Source organism: Chiloscyllium punctatum, chromosome 50, assembly GCF_047496795.1.
Source record: "Chiloscyllium punctatum isolate Juve2018m chromosome 50, sChiPun1.3, whole genome shotgun sequence".
In the NCBI taxonomy this organism is placed as follows: Eukaryota; Metazoa; Chordata; class Chondrichthyes; order Orectolobiformes; family Hemiscylliidae; genus Chiloscyllium; species Chiloscyllium punctatum.
The window spans coordinates 996,827-1,021,441 of record NC_092788.1 but is presented as its reverse complement, the minus strand read 5'-3'; the positions used below and the strand labels follow the sequence as shown (position 1 = coordinate 1,021,441).

At 45.8% G+C, this 24,615-nt stretch overlaps 1 long non-coding RNA gene across 14 annotated transcripts in view; it reads right to left on the bottom strand.

Moving 5' to 3' along the window:
- LOC140469989 (uncharacterized) overlaps positions 1-24,615 on the bottom strand; it is an 82,191-nt gene that overhangs the window by 21,350 nt on the left and 36,226 nt on the right. For 11 of the 14 annotated variants that reach the window (XR_011956272.1, XR_011956270.1, XR_011956271.1 and 8 more), the window contains 3 exons: positions 14,136-14,223; positions 12,699-12,824; positions 2,798-2,884 (listed from right to left, as the gene is read on the bottom strand). This is a non-coding gene — a long non-coding RNA (uncharacterized lncRNA). The remainder of the gene's footprint in view (positions 1-2,797; positions 2,885-12,698; positions 12,825-14,135; positions 14,224-24,615) is intronic. The other 3 variants (XR_011956266.1, XR_011956263.1, XR_011956265.1) reach the window with 3 other exon arrangements.

The window sequence follows — 24,615 nt, the reverse complement described above, 5'->3', positions numbered from 1 at the left end:
TGACAAGTTGCGAATGGAACTTGGTCCCATCTGGGTGTAGTGACACTTTGCACCCCCCCCCCCCCCCCAACTGATCAATACCATCGGCAGATGCATCCCTTCTCCAGCCAATCACAGTGTGAAATGCTTTCCACTAGTTAACCCAAAAAACATGCTCCAAAACCCACCCACATTCTGTACATATACAGAATATACATATATTTCCCCACACACATGTGGTCCCTGCCTCAGGGACTGTGGGAGTTGTAGTCCCCATGAAGCCTCTAGAGACCTGTCTCTGGAAAGTGAAAGAAAGTGTGGGCTGGAGGGTGTTGCGTGTAGGATATCCATTCAGACACACAGGACATGTGGGCTGTCACTGGGATTTACTGAGACATCTGCTTAGACACCCGGACTTCTGACGTAAGGAATATACATTCAGCCAATTGTGGGGTGGGGAGGTTAATAATGGGCAGCAGATTTTAAGCAGAGGTGGCTCAGTGACTAGCACTGCTGCCTCACAGCGTTAGGGACCCGGGTTTGAATCCAGCGTGAGGCAACTGTGTGGAGTATACACATTCTCCCCATGTCTGCATGGTTTTGTTCGATGCTCCAGTTTCCTTCCACAGTCCAAAGATGTGCAGGTTAGGTGGATTGGTCAGGCCAAATTGCTCATAGGGTCCATGCATGTGCTGGTTAGGCAATTAGCCACAGGAGATGCAGGGTTACAGGGAATGAGTGGGTCTGAATGGGATGCTCATCATAGGGTTGGTGTGGACTCGATGGATGAATACCCTGTTTCTGCACTATAGGGATTCTATTCTATTCTCATGAAGAAGAATGTACCTATCTCAATGTGTTGTGAATCTGTGGAATTCCCTATTCAAAATGCGGTGGATGCCAAGACGTGAGCCAATTTAATGAAGAGATACAGATTTTTAATTTGCAATGGGTTGAAGTGTGAGAGAGAGCAGGCGGGAAAATCCAGCTGAGACCGATGTGAGCTCAATCATCACCGAATTAAATGGTGGAGCTGGTTCGAAGGGCTGCATTGCCTCTCCTGTGCCCAGGGCTTATCTTCATACGGTAATAACCAGAAAGATGAATCCAAAACTCACCACCTTCACCAAAGGAGATTTTCAGAAACAGCAGGATAGTCAGGTGGATTAGCGTTCCAAACTTAGGTAGTGAGGAAGTGTGTAGGAGATAATGGTTTTGCAATTTTAAACTGAGGGGAGACAGTGATTTATGGTTTTAGACTGTGTAGTACATTCACACCGTCCAGAATACTCTGTTGTGAATATCTATCCTGGACTTTTTTTACAAAGCCAAGGTCACTGACAATGAAACCAAAACACCCAGGAAACATCACCTCCCCTCGTAATCTGATAAAGACTTGTCATTAATCTGGTTGAATTTAGAACACAGATGGAAAGCGGAAGATTAAATCTAATCCCAAGATCCTGTGCTTAAACAAAGGAGACTACAATAGGATGAGGCAGGAGTTGGCTAATGCAGACTGGAAGCAAAGACTTTACTGTGGGACAGTTCTCAGACAGTGGAGGAATATCAAAGTAATTTTTCAAATTTCTCCGCAAAAATATATATCAGTGAAAAGGAAGGACCAGGAAAAGGAGTAATCTGCCATGTCGAAGGAAATAAGGGAGTCTATGAAATTGAAGTCGAAGGCATACAAATTGGCAAAGACCAAGGATAAATTTGGAGATTGGAAAAACTTCCAAGCTCAACAGAAAAAGTGTGATGGAATTGGGGATAAAAAGTGATGAGTAGCTATCCCCAGGGACAGAATAGCAGTTTACCCTGCTAGAGGGAAACCTATTGTGTGGGGAACATATGGCCTCTGTAATTGTTGAAGCACGTAACTGTTACCATAGAGATAATCCTGATCAAGTTAAAAATCACAGCACACCCCAAAAGCTTGTACTTCCAAATAATCCTGTTGGACTATAACCTGGTGATGTGTGGTTTTTAACTTTGTCCACCCCACCCCAACCCCGGCTCCTCCACATCAGAATCCTGATAGATACCCCACTGAAACTGAAGCGCCTGTCAGGTACTTGAGGGAGCCACGGGGGTGTGGGGGAGGGGTGTGTGGTTTAACCACAGAGTCCTGAACTGAATTAGACTTTTGAACTGCCGTTGCCATGGAGATAATATTGAGAGACAGTCTGTATTCAAAGTCACAAACCACAAAAGGTATAAGAAGGGGAGCTGTACATCGGACAGGCGGGGAGTTACCTGATGCTGCCTGAAGGCATTTTGCATGTACACTATCCATGTACCTGCCATGTTTCATCAATAAAAGACTCAAAGAAGACCTCTCAGATTTCTGTGCCTAGTTATTCCTAGCCAGCAGGGTTCAGGAATATGAGCACACAGCAGTCAGTCTTCACAGTGGAGAACACGAAGAGCATGCCAGTAATTGATAAGGAGACTGAGGAATGTGAAGACCAAGAAACAACCATTATCACGAAAGAGTGAGAGCTGGGCAAGCTAATGGAGATAAAGATAAACAAGTCTCATTGCCCTGATGGAATACATCCCAGGATACCAACAGAGTTAGGGGGAAAATTAGCAAATGCACTTAGAGTTATAACGTCCTGCAGCAGAGACAGGCCCTTTGGCCCAAACTGGCCCATGCCAATCAGATTGTCCATCCACACTAACCCCATTTCCCTGCACTTGGCCCATCTGCTTCTGAAACTTTCCTATCCATGTATTTGTCCAAATGTCTTTTACATGTTGTTAATATACCCACCTCAACCACTTCCACTGGCAGCTCATTCCATATACATACCACCTTTGTGTAGAACAGTTGCCCCTCAGGTTCTCTTGTATTCTTTCTCCTCTACCTTTAACCTGATGCCCTCCAATCCTTGAGTCCCTGTGAAAAAGACCGAGTGCATTCACCTTACCCATGCCTCTCATGGTCTTATACACTTCTATAAAATATTCCCCCGCAGTTTCCTCTGCTAAATAAAAATGTCCTCACTTGTCCAACCTCTCCCTTTTAATCAGACCCCTGAGACCTGGCATCATCCTTGTAAATTTCTTCTTCACCTTTCCAGTTGAATAACTGAAACCTACACTGCACTCATCACATTTCCCGTGTTTCCCCACGGCGCTGGAACCGATGTGACAACGCCAATGGATTACAATCAATGATCGATAATTCACTCCATTACAACAATCCCATTTTCATAGCTTTTTCCATGATGCAGGAATCCTTTTGTCTTTCTGGTTTCATGGCTAATTGTCCTCATACAAAACCAATCTGTGGCTTACCTGTTCCAGGGAAATGTGCCATGATTGTTTAGACTTTCAAAAACCAATGAAATCTCTCTCCATAGTCCCCACACTTACATGGACTTCGCTGTCTCAGTACTTTTTCCAGTCACTCAGACATTTGAAATATTCACCCACGGACAGAATACACCACCTTTCCATCCAGATGAAAAGGTCAATGATATTCAGATCGGCATGGATCCAGTAACATGAAGTTCAATTTGAATTTCTCAACTGCAGATCCCCCCTTTCAATACTCTATAACAGAGAAAACAGAAAGTGCTGGAGATCCTCAGCAGGTCTGGCAGCATCTGAAATTGTGACAGATGCAGGAAACATTGCAGCCTTGAAGAAGTGTTTAGATGATCACACCAGGCACGTGCGCTTGATGACCATTATGGAGAAGATGGGGACAGGGATCCCTTTCTGGAAGGGCCTTGGTGAGACCACACCTGGAGTACTGTATACACCTTTGTTCCCCTTTTCCAAGGAAGGCTCTCCTGCTTATTGAGAGAGTGTAAAGGAGGATAACCAGATGAGTCCTGGGATGTGAAGATAGTTAAGGACTGCAGATGCTGGAAGTCAGAGTCTGTACAATATGGACCTGGGGAGGTGCAGGTCAGGCAACATCAGAGGAGCAGGAAGGTTGATGTTTTGGGTCGGGACCCTTTGTCAGTCTTGATAAATAGCCCTGACTGAAACGTCAACTTTCCAGCCCCATCGTATTCATGCTAGTCCCACGTTCTGGCACTCAGCGTGTAATCGATATTGTCCTGCTTGGTGTGATCATCTAAACACTTCTTCAAGGCTGCAATGTTTCCTGCATCTGTCACCATTTCAGATGCTGACAGATTTGCTGAGGATCTCCAGCACTTTTTGTTTTTATTGCAGATTTCCCCCATTTTGCTGAAGCACAGAGTCATAGACATGTAAACAGCTCCAGATTTTGTTGACTCACCTTCCTGGGATGTCAGGACTGATGGATGAAGAGGGACTCAATCTTCGTTTAATCCTCCTTTCCTTTGGCTTTCTGAGCCGCTAACTACATCACTAATATTCTACCTCCCATTCCCTGTCCTGAATCTGACCCATAAGCCTACACTTTCGTTCCCATCTCCCTGCCAGACTAGTTACAAACTCACCAATCGAACTGGCAAAATCCCCTACCAGATTTGTCTCAGCTCTGCCCAGGGGTAACCGGTCAGGCTGGTACAGGTCCCACCCAGAAACAGTCCCAGTGCCTGAAGAATCATAACCCTTCTGCGGTACACCATTTCCCCAGTCACACATCCAGCAGATCTACCTTCTCATTCCTGCTCTCATTAGCACATGGCACTGGGAGTAAGTCTGACATTATTACATTTCAGGAGCTACATTTTAATGCATCTCTGCTCTCCCTATGTCCAGCTTTCAGGCCCTCAGCCCTCTGTTTAGCAATGTCCTTGGTATCTGTGTGTTGCACCACCATAGACTGTTTACCCTCCAGCTCCAGAATGTCCTGCAGCCACTCCATGATATCATGGATCTTGGCACCAGGGAGATTACATCCCATCCTGGATTCTTGTCTGTGGGCACAGAAGTGCCTGGCTGTACCCCTGATTATTGAATCCCCTGTCACTATAGCCCTGCCACTCTCATTCCTCTTGTTCTGATCAGCAGAGCTCTCTGTGGTGTCATGAACCTGGCTGATGCTGATTTCCCGGGAAGCCACCCCACCCATTCCCGCCCTTACAGAATCCCAAGCGGTATACAGTATCTGTATGAGGAGGGGATAATAACGGGGGACTCCTGTACTCACTTCCTGAGCCTTTTACTTGATCTGATGTTCACCCATTCCCTTTCTGCCTGTGTAACCCTCACCTGCAGTGTGACTAACTCACTAAACGTGCTGTCCATAACATTCTCAGTATTGCAGATGCTCCACAGTGAGTCCACTCTCAGCTCCAGCTCTGAAAGGCAGTTTCCCAGTAGCTGCAGATGGGAACCCTTCCTGCACAAATAGCCGTCAGGGACACTGGAAGCTGCCCTTATTTCCCACATTGTGCAAGAGGAACACACCACGGGTCTGAGGGCTCCTGTCACAACGTCTCTCTACATTCATCTAGTTACTCCCATTAAGAGAATTTAAATGAGTGAGTAACCTTCCTTCACTTCAAACATGTCCATTATAATAACAAAAAAAATCTTTACTTAAGCTGATATGTCATACTTTAAAAACTTAAATACTCCACAGGTATCACTGACAAATTGGCTGTTCCCATTGGGACTGAATTTCTGAAAGGCCTGAATTAAAACTGAGTTTCAGCTTCACCTTCTCCCTGTCTCACCTCACTATTTACACCCAACTCCAAAACACTCTCATTGAGCCAAGCAGCCCTCACAGTGCAGCCCTGTCATTTTCATTATCTGCTCACACCTACACTTCCCTCAGCCTCCTGTACTGTTCTAATGCATCTCAATGGGAGCTCAGACCAGCATTGCATCTTTCAATTCATCCCTTTGTAACCCCAGAGTCAAAATGGACTTTAGCAGTTTCTGAATGAACAGACAGTTGTCAGAATCTGGAACGTTCCACCTGAAATGGTGCTGGAATTTGATTCCACGAGAAATTTGCAGAGAATTGGAAGTAGGGTGTTTACAGATTAACATTATAAAGTGGATGATTGAGACTAAATCTGACAGTTCCTGCAAAAAGGCGAGGTGGAATTTGGTTAAATCTGTGCTCTCTCTCTCACGCCAATACCTCCTTCCACAGCTAGGGGGCCAAGAATTGAACACATACCCCAAGGGTGATCCAACCATGGACTTGAACATCTTTCTGCTTTTGGCTTGACAAAAATATTGAAGATATTTTCCCACAGACAGAACAGACAAACCTTTCTCATTCCACAGTTAAATGCCAATGATATTCAGATCCTGAGGACTCCGCTGACTGTAGAACCTTGTTTTTTTGAGATCCCAGTCTCAATTATTCTCAATTAATATAAAATGAATTCACAAAACAAAGCTCACAGTCAGTGCAAGATGAATAGTGAAGACAAACACTTCTCTCGGTATGTGTTTGATGTGTAAATGCTCCTCTTCAAATCGCCCCGCCCCCACCCAGGAAGAGGACACGTGCATGCTCCTTGCTGTACCTTGCCCCAAATAACGATGGCGGCTATAACCCAGGACCTCTCACTACCTGAGGCCCAAGCCATCTTCCCCTTTGCTGCAAACGTGGGACCAAGAGTTTCTAATTCAGACTAACGACTTGCAGAGTGTAAATAAACCCACCCAGTCTACAATGATAAATTTCATCTGGTTTCTGCTGCCACTCTCCCCTTTCCTCCTCCTGCACACACCATGGGTCATCACGGGTCCAGTGACCCTTCCTCAGAACCGATGACAGCTGGGAAAATTAGAATCCCTTCAGGAAACAGACCCTTTGGCCCAACAATTCCACACCCACCCTCCGAAGTTTATCCCACCCAGACCCATTCTCCTATTCTATTACTCTCCATTTCCCCCGAACTAATGCACATCCCTGAACCCTACAGGAACCTTAGCTGGGCCAATTCACCGAACCTACAGATCTTTGGGCTACAGGAGATAGGGGTTAAAGAGTAAATAATAGGTGGGGACAGAGCCCAAAGAGAGACAGGAACATTTGGAAAGATAAAGGAGTGGGAAGGTGGACAGCTGTTAATGGAGGAGATAGGAACCTTCTCGCATCTCAGTGGCGGTGGTGGAAATGGTGGCTGATGATCTACATTGTGCCTGCAAAAAAGACCCTGAGCTTCCAGTTGCCTGCTCATTAACACACAAGACTGTTCCCTGTCCAACATCTCTGTCTCATGCTTACTGCAGTGTTCCAGTGAAGTTTGATACAAGCTGGAAGAACACTTCAGAACATACCAAATGGCTTCCTATTTCAAGGACTGCAATTTCCCCTCACATGTGGTCAACAATGCCCTCCAGTGTATCGCCTCCACTTCCCACACCACTGCCTTTGAACCCCACCCCTCCAAATGCAACAAAGATGGAATCCCACCATCCTCACCTTCCACCCAGATACAATGCATCATCCTCTGCTATTTCCACCATCAGATCCAACCCCCTGAGATATATTTCCCCTCCCCACCCCTTTCAGCATTCCACAGAGACCATACCTTCTGTGACTTCCACGTTAGATCCACGGTCCCCACCAACCCACCCTCCACTCCAAGCACCTTCGCTTGCCACTGCAAGAGGTGGAAAACCTGTGCCCACACCTTCCCTTTAACTCCATCCAAGGCACCACTGGATCCTCCCACATCCAGCAGAGATTTCCCTGCCCACCCAAACACCTCACCTTTTGTGTCCCTTACTCTCAGGATGCCAAATTGTGGAATATTTCAGGGAACATTTCTGGGACACATGCACCAACCAACCCCACCGCCCTGTGATCGACCATTTCGCCAACCTCCCCCACCCCATCCGCCACCACGCTGACAAGGACATGCAAGTCCTCCATCCCCAAATCCGAGCCACCCGACACCTGGAGGAAGAACACCTCATCTTCCACTTTGGGAACTTTCAAACACATGGCATCAAGGTTTCCTCATCTCCCACTCCGCAACTTATCTCAGATTAAACCCTCCAACTCGGCACTGGCCTCTTGAACAGTCCTACCTGCCCATCTTCCTTCCCAATTATTTATTCCACCCTCTCACCACTACCCTCCATCTACAACCACCTATTGCCTCCGAGCTCGCTTCCCCCCAACCCCAAACACCCCTCCCTATTTATCTCTCAGCCGTATTCCACCACCCACATTTCTGATGAAGTGCTGACATTCCCAATACGTCAATTCTCCTGCTCCTTGGATGCTGCCTGACCTGCTGTGCTTTTCCAGCAGCACACTTTAACACAAGCTGGAAGAACGACACCTCATCTTCCACTTGGGGACCCTGCAACCCTCTGGCTTCAACATCAAATTCAATAATTTTAGGTCCTGAACTCTCCCATGTCCTAGTGTCTTTGCCCCCCTACCCCACATACCAGGCCTTGTTATTACGTAGCCCGCCATTACACACTACCTATGGTTAGCCACTAACAGTCCCCATAAACAGCTATTCACTCTCCCCCCATCAGATCGTTATTCACTCCTTTGTCCAACTGCTCCTATCTCTCTCTTTGGACTCTATCCCCACCTATCATTTACTCCTTAACCCCAACCTTCTGCATAAAAACAGACTTTTTTTCTCAGTAACATCAGTTCCTGAGGAAGTGTCACTGGATCGAAAATGTGAACTGATTTCTTTTCACAGATGCTGCCAGATCTGCTGAGCTTTTCCAGCACCTTCTGGTTGTTGTGTGATTTACAGCATCCGAAGTTCTTTTGATTCTAATTTACCCGGAGTATCTAATTCAGGTCCAGCAGACTGAAACAGTGTTTATCAACCTTCCCAGTCCACACTAACTCCATCTCTCTCCCAGTATCTGCTGTCCCTCCCACTCCTTCACATTCAGTCCCCCCTCACAGTGACACTGCGCCTGCAAAGCTGATTGTCATGTGTTGGCCTGCTGGACCCACCCCTCATTCACTCCCATTGGCTGGAGGATCACACCAACTCTCCTATTGGTCTGAAGCTGTGTCAATCAGCCAAGCCCCATTGTGACCTGAGTGGTGGGATCCTCCCAGGTGCATCAGAGGCTGAGGGGTGACCTCATAGAGGTTTATAAAACCATGAGGGGCCTGGGTAGGATAAATAGACAAGGTCATTTCCCTGGGGTCGGGGAGTCAAGAATGAGAGGGCATAGGTTTAAGATGAGAGGGGAAGAATTTAAAATGGATCTGAGGGGCAATTTTCTTTCCTCACTGAGGTTGGTGCGTGTATGGAATCTTCTGTCAGGAAGTGGAGGATGTTGGTACAATTAAACCATTTGGCATCTGGATGGGTATATGAATAGGAAGGGTGTAGAGTGATATGTGCCAAGTGTTGGCAAATGGGACTAGATTAGGTTGGGATATCTGGTCAGCATGGACCAGTTTAACCAAAGGGTTTATTTTCATGCTGTACATCTCTACGGCTCTGCCCTGTGATGAGCTTCATAATTCACAGTGAATGGGTCAGTATCACAGAACATAGGGGCTGGGGGCTATTCAGCCCATTGGGGCTGTACTCTCTCCCTCTGGAGATGGTGCCAGTCAGTCCCAACTCACCTCCCATTTGGACATACCTCTCAAAATCCTTCCTTAAAAAAGTTAAATTTCAAATTTGTTTTGACAATAACTACCGTGTCTGCATCCAGCTGTCTTTTAAACTGTTCCAGATGCTCAGAACTTAGTGAGTAAAATAATCTTCACATTTTTCCTCGGCATTATTTGCCAGTTACCTGAAAATAGTTACTAAAAATTGTGACGTGAAAAATTTCTCACTCTGTCTCTCTGTAAATGAAATACCCTGGAAACAAATCAACTCCTGGTCGAAATCACTGCTTAACCTTCTCAGCTCCAAGGAGAATTGTCTGGCCTTCTGCTAACTCTCCATAAAAGAGAAACCTATCTTAATTTTAATTTATTAGTGTCATAGAGATGTTACAGCACAGAAACACACCCTTCAGTTCAACTTGTCCATGCCGACCAGATATCCTAAATTAATCTCGTCCCATATGCCAGCCCTTGGCCCATAGCCTTCGAAACCTTTCCCAATCACATATCCAATGAGATGCATTTTAAATGTTGTAACTGTACCAGCCTCCACACTTTCTCTGGCAGCTCATTCCATACACGTGCCACGTTCAGCTTCAAACTTTGCCCCTAATATCCCTTTTTTATCTTTTCCCTCACGCCTGTGCTTTCTAGTTTTGGACTCACCTAAACAGGAATAAGACCCTGGCTGTTTACCCTCTCCATGCCCCTCACGATTTTATCAACCTCTATGGTCACCTCTCAGCATCCGATTCTCCAGTGAAAACAGCCTCAGTCTATTCAGCCTCTCCCTATAGCTCAATCCCTCAAACCTGGCAACATCTTTGCAGCTTTTCTGAATCTTTTCAAGTTTCACAATATCATTCCAATAGCGGGGAGACCAGGACTGAAAGCAGAATTCCAGAAGTGGCTGAATGAGTGTCCTGTACAGCCGCAAAATGATGTCACAACTCCTGTACTCAATGCACAGACCAATAAAGGCAAGTACACCAAACACTTTCTTCACTACCCTGCCTATCTATGATTCCACTTTCAAGGAATTATGAACCTGCACTCCAAGATCTCTTTGTTCAGCAATACTCCCCAGGACCTTCCCATTAAGTGTAGAAGTCCTGCCCTGATTTGCTTTTCCAAAATGCAGAACCTCACATTTATCTAAATTAAACTGCATCTGCCACTCCTCAGCCCATTTGATTGGAGTCTCATTGTACGCTCGGGTAACTTTGCTGTCCATTGCACCTCCAATGTTGGTGTCTATTGTAAACCTACTAACCATAGCTCCTATATTCACATAGAAATCATTTATATAAATGGCCAAAAGCAGTGGACCCAGCACCCAATCTGACAGCATATTGCTCATCACAGGCTTCCAGTACAAAAAGCATCCTGCACTATGACACTGACTGCTCAGCAAGGTTAGAGCTTATGGCATACAGGGAGATCCAACCATTTGGATACAGAACTGGCTCAAAGGCAGAAGACAGAGGGTGGTGATGGAGGGTTGCTTTTCAGACTGGAGGCCTGTGACTAGTGGAGTGTTACAAGGATCACTGCTGGATCCACTACCTTTCGTCATTTATATCAGTGACTTAGATGTGAACATAGGAGGTATAGTTAGTGAGATGACACCAAAACTGGAGGTGTAGTGGACAGTGAAAAAGATTACCTCAGAGTACAATGGGATCTTGATCAGATGGGTGAATGGGCTGAGGAGTGGTATTTTGGGAAAGCAAATCTTAGCAGTACTTACACACTTAATGGTAAGGTCCTAAGGAGTGTAACTGAACAAAGAGACCTTGTAGTGCAGATAGATAGGATAGTGAACGTGGCATCTGGTATGCTTGCCTTTATCAGACAAAGTATTGAGTACAGGAGTTATGAGATCATGTTGCTGCTGTACAGGACATTGGTTAGGCCACTTTTGGAACGTTGCATACAAATCTGGTCTCCCTCCTATTGGAAGGATGTTGTGAAACCTGAAAGGGTTCAGAAAAGATTTACAAGAACGTTGCCAGGGTTGGAGGATTTGAGCTAGGCTGGGGGTTGAATAGATTGGGGCTGTTTTCCCTGCAGCGCCGGAGGCTGAGAGGTGATCTTATCTATGTATATAAAAACCTGAGGTGCATGGATAGGATAAATAGAAAGTCTTTTCCCTGGCGTGGGGGATCCCAGCACAAGAGGGCATAGGTTTATGGTATGAGGGGAAAGACTTTAAAGAGACTTGAGAAGCAACATTTTCATACAGAGGGGGTACGTGTATGGAATGAGCTGCCAGAGGAAGTGGTGGAGGCCATTATGATTGCAACATTTAAAAGGCATCTTCATGTGTATATGAATAGGAAGGATATGGGCCGGGTGCTGACAGGTGGGACTAGATTGCATTGGGATATCTGATCAGCATGTCCTGGTTGGACCGATGGGTCTCTGTTTCTGTGCTGTCCATCTATGACTATTTGACCTTCCAGCCAATTCCGTATCCAAACAGCGAGTTCCACCAGAATTCTATGGTATTGAACCTGCTAACCAGTGTGTTATGTGAAACTTTGTGTCTTTCTCAAGTCCAAGTTACTGATTTCAATGCACAAAGCCATGCTGACTCTCCCGAATCATTTCTTGCTTTTCCAATGACTTGTAAATCCTGTCCCGGAGAATCCCTTCCAACAACTTCTCTGCCACTGACTTCAGGCTCACCTGTTTATAGTTCCCTGGCTTTTCCTGACCACCTTTCTCAAATAATGGCACCAATCCTCCAGCACCTCACCTGAGCGATCGATGACACAAATATCGCAGCGAGAGGCCCAGCAAAAGCTTCCCTAATTACCCACAAAGTTCTGGGATACACCTGATCAGATTCCAGGGATTTATCCACCTTTATGCGTTTTAAGACATCCAGTACCTCCTCCTCTGTAATATGTACACTTGCCAAGTTATCATTATTTATTTCTCCAACTTCTCTAACTTCCATATCCCCTTTCAGTAAAAACTGACATGAAATACTTACAGAATCTCTCCCACCTCCTGCTGTTCCATAGACAGTCTTGTTGATCTTTGAGGGTCGCTATTCTCTGCCTAGTTATTCTTTTGTCTTTAGTGTATTTGTAGAATCTCTTTGGATTCTCCTTAAACCTATTTCCCAAAGCTATTCTCATGTCCCCCTTTCTGCCTCCTGGTTTCCCGCGAGTATACTCCTACTGCCGTTATAGTCCCCTAGGGACTCACTCAAACCCAGGTTCTGTACCTGTCATATTCTCCCTTCATTTTCTTGACCAGAGCCTCAATTTCTCAGGTCATGCAGCATTCTCGACCCCTCCCAGCCTTGGCCTTAACAGGAACATACTGTCTGTGTACTCTCATTGTCGCAGGCCTATGGAGGCAATGGCAGATGAGGACAGAGAAACAATCATCATCAGTAAAGAGGTCGTGTTGGGAAAGGGAACAACTCATCGTTATCTCTATAATTCCTCTCTAGCCTCAGAACTATCACTATCTCTGCATCAAAAACATCTCAATCTCTGCAACATCCTCCAATGTAACCTCTGTCACATTTTCCTCCAAAAAAAACATTAATCAATCATGTACCACCTATTCTAATATCACCTTCTCTGACCTGGTTTCTATTGTGGCTTGTCATATTCCTATATTACGCGTCTGTGGTCTACATGACGGAAAACGGTTTTGTGGTCCATTGGGTTTATGCTGTAAAGAAATCTCCCAGCTAACTATTTTAATCCCATTTTCCAGCACTGAGCCCATAGACCTGTCAGCCTTGGCCTTGCAAGTGTGATCCTAAATAGATTTTAAATGCCTTCGGGATTTCTGTCTCTCACTCTCTTCCATACAGTAAGGTTTAGTGCATCTGTTGCTCTATGCTATCACCCACAGGGTTCAGAGCAGCTGGGTCTGTGCGAACCACAGATCGCCCACACATTAAGAAGGATGGCAGGGTCCCTGAGACGGGGCACAGCAGATTTACCAGGATGGTTCAAGGAATGGGGGATGTTAGTTGCAGAATTTGTGGGGCTTTTTTTAACATTAATTGTTCACGTGACATGTGTGTTGCTAATACACATCAAGAATAACCATCCACAATTAATGGACTCTCCTTTTCAACCTCTCCCCTTGCCTGTGCTGTGGTAATATTCAGGTTAACCACTACCAGATATCTCTCTATAATGAGAGAGCAGTCCTATGGTCGGGTAGGACAATGCTGACTTGATCTTTTACACAGTGATGCCACTGTACCTCGAGGGTCGGGAGAGGGAATGCTGAAGGCGGTGGATGGGAAACCATTCGGGTACAGTACATTACCCTGGAGGATGCTCACTTTCTTTAATATTGTTGGGGGGGGGGGGGGGGGGTGCACTGATGCAGGCAAGTGGAGGATGTTCCAACACAACCCTGATGTGTATCTTACAGGGAGCAAACAGACATTGGGAATCAGCGGTTTGGAAAGAACTGAGATTGTTCTCCTTGTACCAAAGGAAACTTGGGGAGCTGTAACAAAGCGGTTTACAAAAGTTATACGTTATAATAATAAACCTTACACCCATCAGCTCATTATACAAGGGTTACAGGACACATGCTGAAGATTTGGGAAGAACTATTGAGAGGATGGTTTGATTCAAAGGAGAACTTTTATTCAGCAAATGGTATTGATCTGGAACACAATACTCACACAATATGAATATCCAGGTCCTGATGAATGGAGTAATTCTGTCAGAGTTTGGCGTTACAATGACTGAGATTACCATCTGAATATCTGCCTGTAATACAAGTTTATAAAATCCGTCACTGTCAGTTCAAGTTTGAAACTCATACAATCCCTTCCTCCCGGCCTAGGATGACTGTACACATTACCCCTGGTGGAGGTTAGCAGGCACTTCAAGGGCAAATCTATGTGGGTTTCTATGAGTTTCCACCTTGGGACTTCATGTGACTGAACATGGGACAGAATGTTCCAAAATTCAGTGAGATATGGAGAGCAGGATTTGCTTCCTTTTCTTTCCTTCCGTTCTGCCGCTGTGCCTCCACAATAAGACATGGGGTGTGAAAGGCTCATGCAGCTCAATGGGGAAGATGTCTCCATTCTGACCAATGGGCAGCAAGCTCCTCCCAGTCATGAAACAGAGTATCCCTGAAAGATAGCAACTGAGCATGCTTCCCACTGCCCAGTGCTCACAGGACATGTTTAGAATAATTAGGGGGGAAATCTCCTAGAAAAGGCATAACAGGAAAGTTCCAAAAGGATTATAAACAGTTAACAGAGAGATATTCACAGGAAACCTGGGCAACAAGTTGGCAAATAGAGTATAACTTGGGATAAACTGTAGAAAGCTGCACCACAAAGGGACTGGGGGAAAATGAGCAGGAAACACAGAAAGCGAGCACACAGTTACAACATGGAATCAGGAAGGGGAATGGAATGCTGTCCCTTATTTCAAAGAGTTTGCAATATAAGAGTTTGGAATATATACCTTAGGGCAACTAAACAAATGGCAAGTGAGACCACATCTGGAGTAACGTGAACAGATTTGGTCACTTTAGTTCATGAAATAGAGCAGTTTATTGGAGGCATTTCAGAGAAGATCCTTTGGGATGATCCCTGTTTTGAAAGGATTATCCTGTAAGCAAAGGCTGAATAAATTGGGAATCTACTCACTGGACTTTGGAAGAATGAGAGGTGATCTCTTTGAAACATACAGGATTCTGTCAAGATTTGACAGGGTAAATATGGAGAGGATGTGTCCCATTACGGGTGAGTCTTGAACCAGATTCTGGGTCAGTCGCGGAATCAAGGGTTCTGTTTCAGATTTCTCAAGTTAAAGGCAACACCAACACAGGTTAGGGTTTCAGTAGCAATGGAGCTGGGGTGAGAAGGAGACAAGCAACATTTTAGAGATTGGAATTCGTGGTGTTTGTGATTGTGTAGATGTCTGATCAGGAGGTCACCTTGGGGTCAGATATGAGAGTAATATTGTGAATAATGTAGCTCTGCCTCAGACACTTCCCAGTGAGAGGGAGGGACACAGCAGTAAGGGAAATTAATTTGGAATAGCAACTGAAGGCAATGGGTTTAACAATTGCAGTGTTTCATTGGAGTGAATTGCAGCTAATCGAAGCGTGGTAAGCAGTTTGATAACTGAGTAATAGTGGAGTAATGGAGAGGGATGATGGGGAGGGAGAGCTGGACATTGCCAGTGTACATGTGAAACCTAACACTGTGCTTCTGGGCGATGTCACCTCCTGGCAGTATGTAGGTGAGAAACAGGACGGACCAAGGATAGATCCTGGAGGTACACCAAATACAAGGAATTCAGAAAGGAAAGGGAGAGTGGAGACGGAGCAGGATTTTCCAATGATTGTGAGGTCAAATGTTAGGTTTTAGCAGAATGGGAGAGAAGGACATAACCAGAAAAGACAGACAGACAGATCATGGAACAATATCTGTGAATTGGCAATGGTGGGGGGAGGGGGGAAGAGCGGTGACAAGCAGGAGAATGAGACAGAGATTTGGAATGTCCATGATTTAGCTACACTAGAGTAAATGGTCAAGATGACCTTTAATAAGGCTTGACAAGAGACTCGAGGAAATGCAAGTTTAGGACTAAAATGAGGAGCACTCTTGTGAGGCAGTGTGGCTCGGTGGGCTCATGGAGAGGGAGGGAAGAAGCAGAGGCAACTGATCGGATTGTCTCAATGTTATGGACAGAGAAACTCCATGTGCTCCTCACTCTTGTTGTTGGAAGGGAGGATGGAGGAGACAGGATAATGGACAGTGTTTTTATCTCCAAAAAAATAAACAAAACCTGTGATAGTGATTCTAAAAATAAGTGAACAAACCTGTCGTATTTATCATTTATCAAGAATATTAAAATATACAACTGAAGTTCAGGTTTGAATCCCAAATCGGTAGAGGGTGGCTCTGAAGTCAAGAAAAAAATAACTGGAATGAAGAATCTACTGTTTGCCATGGAACCATTGGGGATGTTTTTCTGCCATTGACAATGTCCTTGAGGGAAAGAAACCCGACAGTGGCCCATCAAGTCACTCATTGTATGAATCACTGCACAGTCTCAACAAAGGAATGAAACTGGATGGACCACATTACATCTACCAATGCACTGGAAAATACAACAACACAATCAGCCCTCTTGAACCTGCAACCTCTGTCTCACTGTGGGCCAACAACAGCAGCAGAACTGTACTCCAGCCCAATCTGAAATCTCATGGCCTGATATCCCCCACTCAACCATTAACATCAAGCCAGGGGAATCAACCCTGGTTCAATGGAGAATGCAGGAGGGCATGTCAGGAACAGTACAAGGCATACCTAAAAATGAGGGGCCAACCTGGTGCAGCTACCAAACCTGCATGCCAAACAGCACAAGCAACACTAAATAGAACTAAGTGATCCCATAGCCAATAGATTAGATGTGAGTTCTGCAGTTCTGCCACACCTAGTCAAGAATAGTGATGGACAATTAAACAACTTACTGGAGGAAGCATCACAGATATCCCCACCCTTACCGATGGAGGGGTCTCACACATTCATGCAACAGATAAGAGGACAGCATTAGCAGTGATTTTCAGCCAGTAGTGCCAAGTGGATGAGCCTTCTCCATTGGTCCCTCACATCACAGATATCAATCGACTTGGTTGAAAACTCATTTCAAATCAGATCAAGAAATGGATAAGCAGTGTAAAGGTATGGGCCCTGCCAATATTCTGGCAATTATACTGTTGGCTGTGCTCCAGAACCTGCTGCCCACCAAGGCAAGTACTGTTCCAGCACTGGCACCTACTGACTTTGTGGAACATTGCTCAGGGATGTTCCAACACAAATACACAGGGCAGATCCAACTCAGCCAATTGTCCTCCATCAGTCCACACTCACTCAGCAGTGAAGTGGTGGAAGGTGTCATCAACAGTGCTGTCAAGCACTTGCTCAGCAATAACCTGCTCAGCGATGCCCAGTTTGGGTTCTGCCAGGGCCACTCAGTTCCTGAGCTTGTAACAGACTTGATTCACAAACTGACAAACAGCTAAATGAGGTGAGGATGACAGGCCAAACCCCCTCCAAGACCACTATTTCGACTTCAGTGATATCACCTGACCTCACCACAGTCTCAGCTCATTTGCTGAAACTCTCATTCATTCCTTTTGTTAACTCTAGATTTCATTGTCTAAACCAGCATCCCACATTCACCTTCCCGATAATCTCAAGAATATTGAAAACTCTACTGCCGAAGTGCTCACTTGTACCAGAACTTGCCGATCAATCAAAAGACTCCCATTTATGTTACTTGTATAAAGTAACTAAGTAATTAATTAATTAAGCAGAGATGGCTGGGCAGGTGATGTGCTGTTGCTGTATGATATGGGAGCTGGCTGATCCCATTGTGAATGGCAGTGACCACATCTGCAGCAAGTGTTGGTTGCTGGAAGAACTCCGGATCAGAGTTGATGATCTGGAATCTGAGCTTCAAACACTGCGGCACATCCGGGAGGGGGAAGAGTTACCTGGACACTTTGTTTCAGGAGGCAGTCACACCTGGGAGATTAAGTAATTCACATTCAGCTCGTGATCAGGCTCATCAGAGTGTGACTGTAAGTGAGGCAGGTAGGGGGAACCTGAGTTCAGGAGCCTCAGCCCTTGACACTGTCCAACAGGTACGAGATTCTTGCTCCCTGTTCGGATGAGGAAAAGGGCTCTGGACAGGATGAACCAACTGATCAAGGCACCATGGTGCAGAAGGCCATTCAAGAGGGGGGAGTTAATAGACAAGTAGTGGTTATAGGGGATTCTATAATTCGGGGGGCAGATAGTATCCTTTGCAAGCTGGATCAGGAGTCTCGCATGGTGTTGCCTGCCCGGTGCCAGGGTGCGGGACATCTCCGACCGGCTTGAAAGGATATTGGAGCGGTAGGGGGAGGATCCAGTTGTTGTGGTCCACGTTGGGACTAACAACATAGGCAAGACTAGGGTGGAGTACCTATTTGGGGATTACGAGGCACTAGGCAGGAAATTGAAGCACAGGTCCTCAAGGGTCACAATCTCCGGATTACTGCCCGAGCCACGTGCCAATTGGCATAGGGGCAAGAAAATTAGGCAAGTAAACACGTGGCTAAGGGATTGGTGTGGGAAAGAGGGATTCGACTTCATGGGGCATTGGCATCAGTTTTGGAACGGGGGGGGATCTGTACTGTTGGGACGGTCTCCACCTGAACCGATCAGGTACCAATGTTCTAGCGAAGAGGATAAATAGGGTGGTCAGTAGGACTTTAAACTTCTGAGTTGGGGGGGGGGGGGGGGGGGGGGAGAGAGAGAAGGGAAAGTGAAAGCAACAGGGAGTATGGCGTTAAATGGAAAGACAAGCAGCAGGATAGCATGTCCCCAGGCGGATTTAAAATTGAGGCAGACTTGGAATGCAGAAAAAAGCAAGGATAACTTAGGACATCATATGACTTCCAATATCTCTTATGATAAGAAAGTTAGCATTAAGGTGCTTTACCTGAATGCGTGTAGCATTCATAACAAAGCAAATGAACTAATGGCACAGATAATAGTGAATGATTATGATTTGGTAGGCATCACAGAGACTTGGTTACACGGGGGTCGGGACTGGCAGTTAAACCTCCAAGGATTTTCAACTTATCGAAAAGACAGGGAGGTCGGCAGAGGGGGTGGCGTTGCCTTGTTAGTGAAGAACAATATTAAATGTATGATACTGAATGACATATCGTCAGATGATGTGGAGTCTGTGTGGGTGGAATTGAGGAACCACAAAGGCAAAAAAACCATAATTGGAGTTGTGTACAGACCTCCTCACAGTGGTCAGGAGCAGGCACGCAACATGTACCGGGAAATAGAGAAGGCATGTCAGAAAGGCAAGGTCACGGTCATCATGGGAGACTTCAATATGCAGGTGGACTGGGTAAATAATGTTGCCGGTGGATCCAAAGAAAGGGAATTCATGGAATGCTTACAGGATGGCTTTTTGGAACAGCTTGTCATGGAGCCCACAAGGGAGCAGGCTATTCTGGACCTAGTGCTTTGCAATGAACCAGACTTTATAAAAGATCTTAAAGTAAGGGAACCCTGATGAAGCAGCGATCATAATATGGTAGAGTTCAGTCTGGAGTTTGAAAGAGAAGGCAAAATCGGATGTAATGGTGTTACAGTTAAATAAAGGTAATTATGAGGGCATGAAAGAGGAACTGACAAAAATAGACTGGAAGCAGAGGCTTGCGGGGAAGACAGTAGAGCAAAAATGGCAGGAGTTTGTGGGTATAATTAAGGACACTGTACAGAGGTTCATCCCCAAGAAAAGAAAGATTATCCAGGGAGGGATTAGACAGCCATGGCTGACAAAGGAAGTCAGGAAATGTATTAAAGAAAAAGAGAGATCCTATAAAGTGGCCAAGAGCAGTGGGAAATCGGACGATTGGGAAGGCTACAAGAACAAACAGAGGATAACAAAGAGAGTAATAAGAAAGGAGAGGATCAATTATGAAGGTAGGCTAGCCAGTAATATTAGAAACGACAGTAAAAGTTTCTTTCAATACATAAGAAACAAACGACAGACAAAAGTAGACATTGGGCCACTTCAAACTGATGCTGGAAGCCTAGTGATGGGAGATAAGGAAACAGCAGGAGAACTTAACAAGTACTTTGCGTCAGTTTTCACAGTGGAAGACAGGAGTAGTATCCCAACAATTAAAGGGAGTCAGGAGGCTGAGTTGAGTATGGTTGTCATTACAAAAGAGATAGTGCTAGAAAAGCTAAAAAGTCTTAAAATTGATAAATCTCCTGGCCCCGAAGGGATACATCCTCGAGTTCTGAGAGAGGTGGCTGAGGAAATAGCGGAGGCATTGGTTGAGATCTTTCAAGAGTCAGGGAAAGTCCCGGATGATTGGAAGATGGCGGTTGTAACCCCATTGTTCAAGAAAGGATCAAGACAAAAGATGGAAAATTATAGGCCAATTAGCCTAACCTCGGTTGTTGGTAAAATTCTAGAATCCATCATTAAGGTTGAGGTTTCTAAATTCTTAGAAGAGCAGAGTCTGATTAGAACAAGTCAACATGGATTTACTAAGGGGAGGTCATGCCTGACAAACCTGATGGTATTCTTTGAAGAGGTGACAAGCAGGTTAGGCCAGGGAAACCCAGTGGATGTGGTCTATCTGGACTTCCAAATGGCCTTTGATAAGGTGCCACACGGGAGGCTGCTGAGCAAGGTGAGGGGGCATGGTGTTCGAGGTGAGCTACTGGGATGGATTGAGGATTGGCTGTCTGACAGAAGGCAGAGAGTTGGGATAAAAGGTTCTTTTTCAGAATGGCAGCCGGTGACGAGCGGTGTCCCACAGGGTTCGGTGCTGGGGCCACAGCTGTTCGCATTATACATTAATGATTTGGATGAGGGAACCGGAGGCATTCTAGCGAAGTTTGCCGATGATACGAAGTTAGGTGGACAGGCAGGTAGTACTGAGGAAGTGGGGAGGCTGCAGAAGGATCTAGACAGTTTGGGAGAATGGTCCAGGAAATGGCTGATGGAATTCAACGTGAACAAATGCGAGGTCTTGCACTTTGGCAAAAAGAATAAAAGCACAGACTACTTTCTAAACGGTGAGAGAATTCGTAAAGCCAAAGTACAAAGGGATCTGGGAGTGCTAGTCGAGGATTCTCTAAAGGTCAACATGCAGGTTGAGTCTGTGATTAAGAAAGCGAATGCGATGTTGTCACTTATCTCAAGAGGGTTAGAATATAAAAACACCATTGTGCTACTGAGACTTTATAAAGCTCTGGTTAGGCCCCATTTGGAGTACTGTGTTCAGGTTTGGTCCCCACACCTCAGGAAGGACATACTGGCACTGGAACGTGTCCAGCGGAGATTCACACGGATGATCCCTGGAATGGTAGGTCTAACATATGAGGAACGGCAGAGGATCTTGGGATTGTATTCATTGGAGTTTAGAAGATTAATGGGAGACTTAATAGAGACGTACAAGATAATACATGGCTTGGAAAGGGTGGATGCTAGGAAATTGTTTCCGTTAGGTGAGGAGACTAGGATCCGTGGACACAGCCTTAGAATTAGAGGGGGTCATTTCAGAACAGAAATGCGGAGACATTTCTTCAGCCAGATAGTGGTGGGCCTGTGGAATTCATTGCCGCAGAGTGCAGTGGAGGCCGGGACGCTAAATGTCTTCAAGGCAGAGATTGATAGATTCTTGTTGTCTCGGGGAATTAAGGGCTACGGGGAGAATGCGGGTAAGTGGAGTTGAAGTGCCCAGCAGCCATGATTGAATGGCGGAGTGGACTCGATGGGCCGAATGGCCTTACTTCCACTCCTATGTCTTATGGTCTCAGGACTTTTGCAGTCACATTGAGATTTGAAATATTCGCCCACGGACAGAATACACACCTTTCCTTCCACATGAAAAGGCCAATGATATTCAGATCGGCACGGATCAAGTAACGATCAGATCGGAACATGAAGTTCAATTTGAATTTCTCATCCGCAACTCCACCCTTTCAGTACCATACAACAGAGCACACAAGTTACCACTGTTAACACAGGATGGAAATTCATAAGACAATTGTAGTATTAAACTGTAGTTTTCTTGTTTCCCCCAAAGCTTTAAACCTCAGTCTCACAATTTCTCTCTTCTGTGAACTGAAATCCAAACCAATCCCCCCACTCCTTTCCTCCACACCCAGTTCTCACACACTCTCTCTTCGAATTCAGTTTCCTAGCTCCTGATGAGAACCATCCTGCATACACTGCTTCCTGCACACTCTGGCCAAGACCCATCTGACTAAAATGAGCCAAATTAGAATTCTAATTGCAGGCCCATCCTTGTCCCTTTCCATAACAACCGTGAATCTTCACAAAAGAGTTCTGATAACTTTCTGAAAAACACTGCACCACCGATAGTCTGATCACATGTCAGGGTAGCAAGAGAAGGGCCATTCCTCTGGGTCCTGCTCCCAGAGGGATGAAGCTGCTAATGACAGATTAATCCCTCACACCCACAGCCTCCTTCCCAGGCACTGACCTATACTGCACATACTCCCACAATTAGCCAGCACTGCACCCATGCACTGGTCTCCCCTCCTGCAGCACGAGCTCCCGATCATACAGGAGTCTGGGTGATTGACAGCAGCTGCTGCCCAATATATCAGAATCCCTACAGTATGGAAACAGGCCCTTTGGCCAAACAAGTCCATACTGACCCTCCAAACAGTAACTTACCCAGACCCATTCCCCCTAACTAATGTAACTAATACTATGGGCAATTTAGCATGGCCAATTCACCTGCCCTGCACATCTTTGGATTGTGGGAGGAAACCGGAGCACCCGGAGGAAACCCCCTCAGACACGGGGAGAATGCACAAACTCCACACAGTCGCCCGTGGCCGAAATCGAACCCGGGTACCTGGTGCTGTGAGGCAGCAGTGCTAACCACTGAGCCGTCTCTATAGAGTGGAGGAGGCGGGGCGGGAGGACTGGGACAACGGGATTGTAAACGACAGATGAATGTGGAGGACACTGGGGGATGAACAGGTCAGTGAGAGACAGGAACAGTGCAGCAGCAGGAGGGGATCCTGGACAAACTGAGCAATGGGAGAGAAACTACAGGAAGGTTCTGTTTGGAGACTCAGGCAGGGACAGCTGGGAGACAGTATGGCCTGGTGGCTTGGGCAGGTTTACTAATCAGCCTCTTCAAAGATGCTGTTTCTCAACTCTGTCATTACCTCTGGACTAGGAGGATCAGGCTCACTTACACTATTTCCTGATGGGCAAGGGTATAGGGACTGCCTTTCAAAAGGAACTCCCCTTTGTTGGTGACATGAACAAGACTCAATACAGACTCACTGACAAAATGCTGGTATACTTGAACTTCATCCAGAATATTAACACCTATAACTGGACAACGCAGACCCCAATGTACAGAGTTAAATCCTGGATACTAATAACAGCTTTGTGCATGGGAAATCATATCTCATGAATTTGACTCAGTTTTTTTGAAGAAGTAACAAAGAGGATTGCTGAGGTCAGAGCATGGACATGATCTACATGGACTTCAGTAACATGTTTGACAAGGTTCCTCATGGGAGACTGGTCAGCAAGGTTAGATCGCATGGAGTACAGAACTGGCCCGAAGGTAGAAGGCAGAGGGTGCTTTTCAGACTGGAGGCCTGTGACCAGTGGAGTCTCACAAGGATCGGTGCTGGATCCACTACTTTTCGTCATTTATATCCATGATTTGGATGTGAACAGAAGAGGTATTTGTAAGTAAGTTAGCAGATGACACCAAAATTTGAGGTGGAGTAGACAGTGAAAAAGATTACCTCAGAGTACAAAAGGATCTGGATCAGATGGGTGAATGAGCTGAGGAGTTCAGTTTAGAAAAATGCGAGCTGGTGCATTTTGGAAAAGCAAACTTGAGCAGGACTTATACAGTTAATAGTAAGTTCCTGGGGAGTGCTGCTAAACAAAGAATCCTTGGAGTGCAGGTTCATATTTCCTTGACAGTAGAGTAGCAAGTAGATAGGATAGTGAAGGCAGCAGTTGGTCTGCTTGTCTTTATTGGTCAGAGCATTGAGTATAGGGGTTGGGAGGTCTTAGTGCGGCTGTACAGGACATTGCAAAAGTTGCCGAATCTATATTCCATAGAATTCTGTTCTCCTTCCTATCAGATGGATGTTCTTAAACTTTAAAGAGATCAAAAAGAATTATAGCATGTTGCCAGGGTTGGATAGGCTGTTTTCCCTGGAGCGTCAGAGGCTGAATGGTGACCTGAAACAGATTTTTAAATTCAGGTTGGGCATCGATACGGTAAATAGACAAGATATTTGCCCTGCAGTGGGGGAGTACAGAACTAGGGGACTGGGAGGGAGGGTAGGCAGACAGGGCGTGGGTGGATCGAGGTGGGTGGGACAGAAATGGGTGGGGAAAGAGAGTGGGGGACAGAGAGGGGTGGCACAGAGATGGGTGGGGACAGAAAGTGGGATTAGAGAGGAGGGGAACGTGGGGGGTGTGACTGACAGAAAGGGGGAACAGACCTGGTGGGTAGGGGAGGCAACCAACAAAGGGGGGAAGAGACAGGGGGGGTGAATGGGGGAACAGATGACAGGGGGGGAGGAGGAG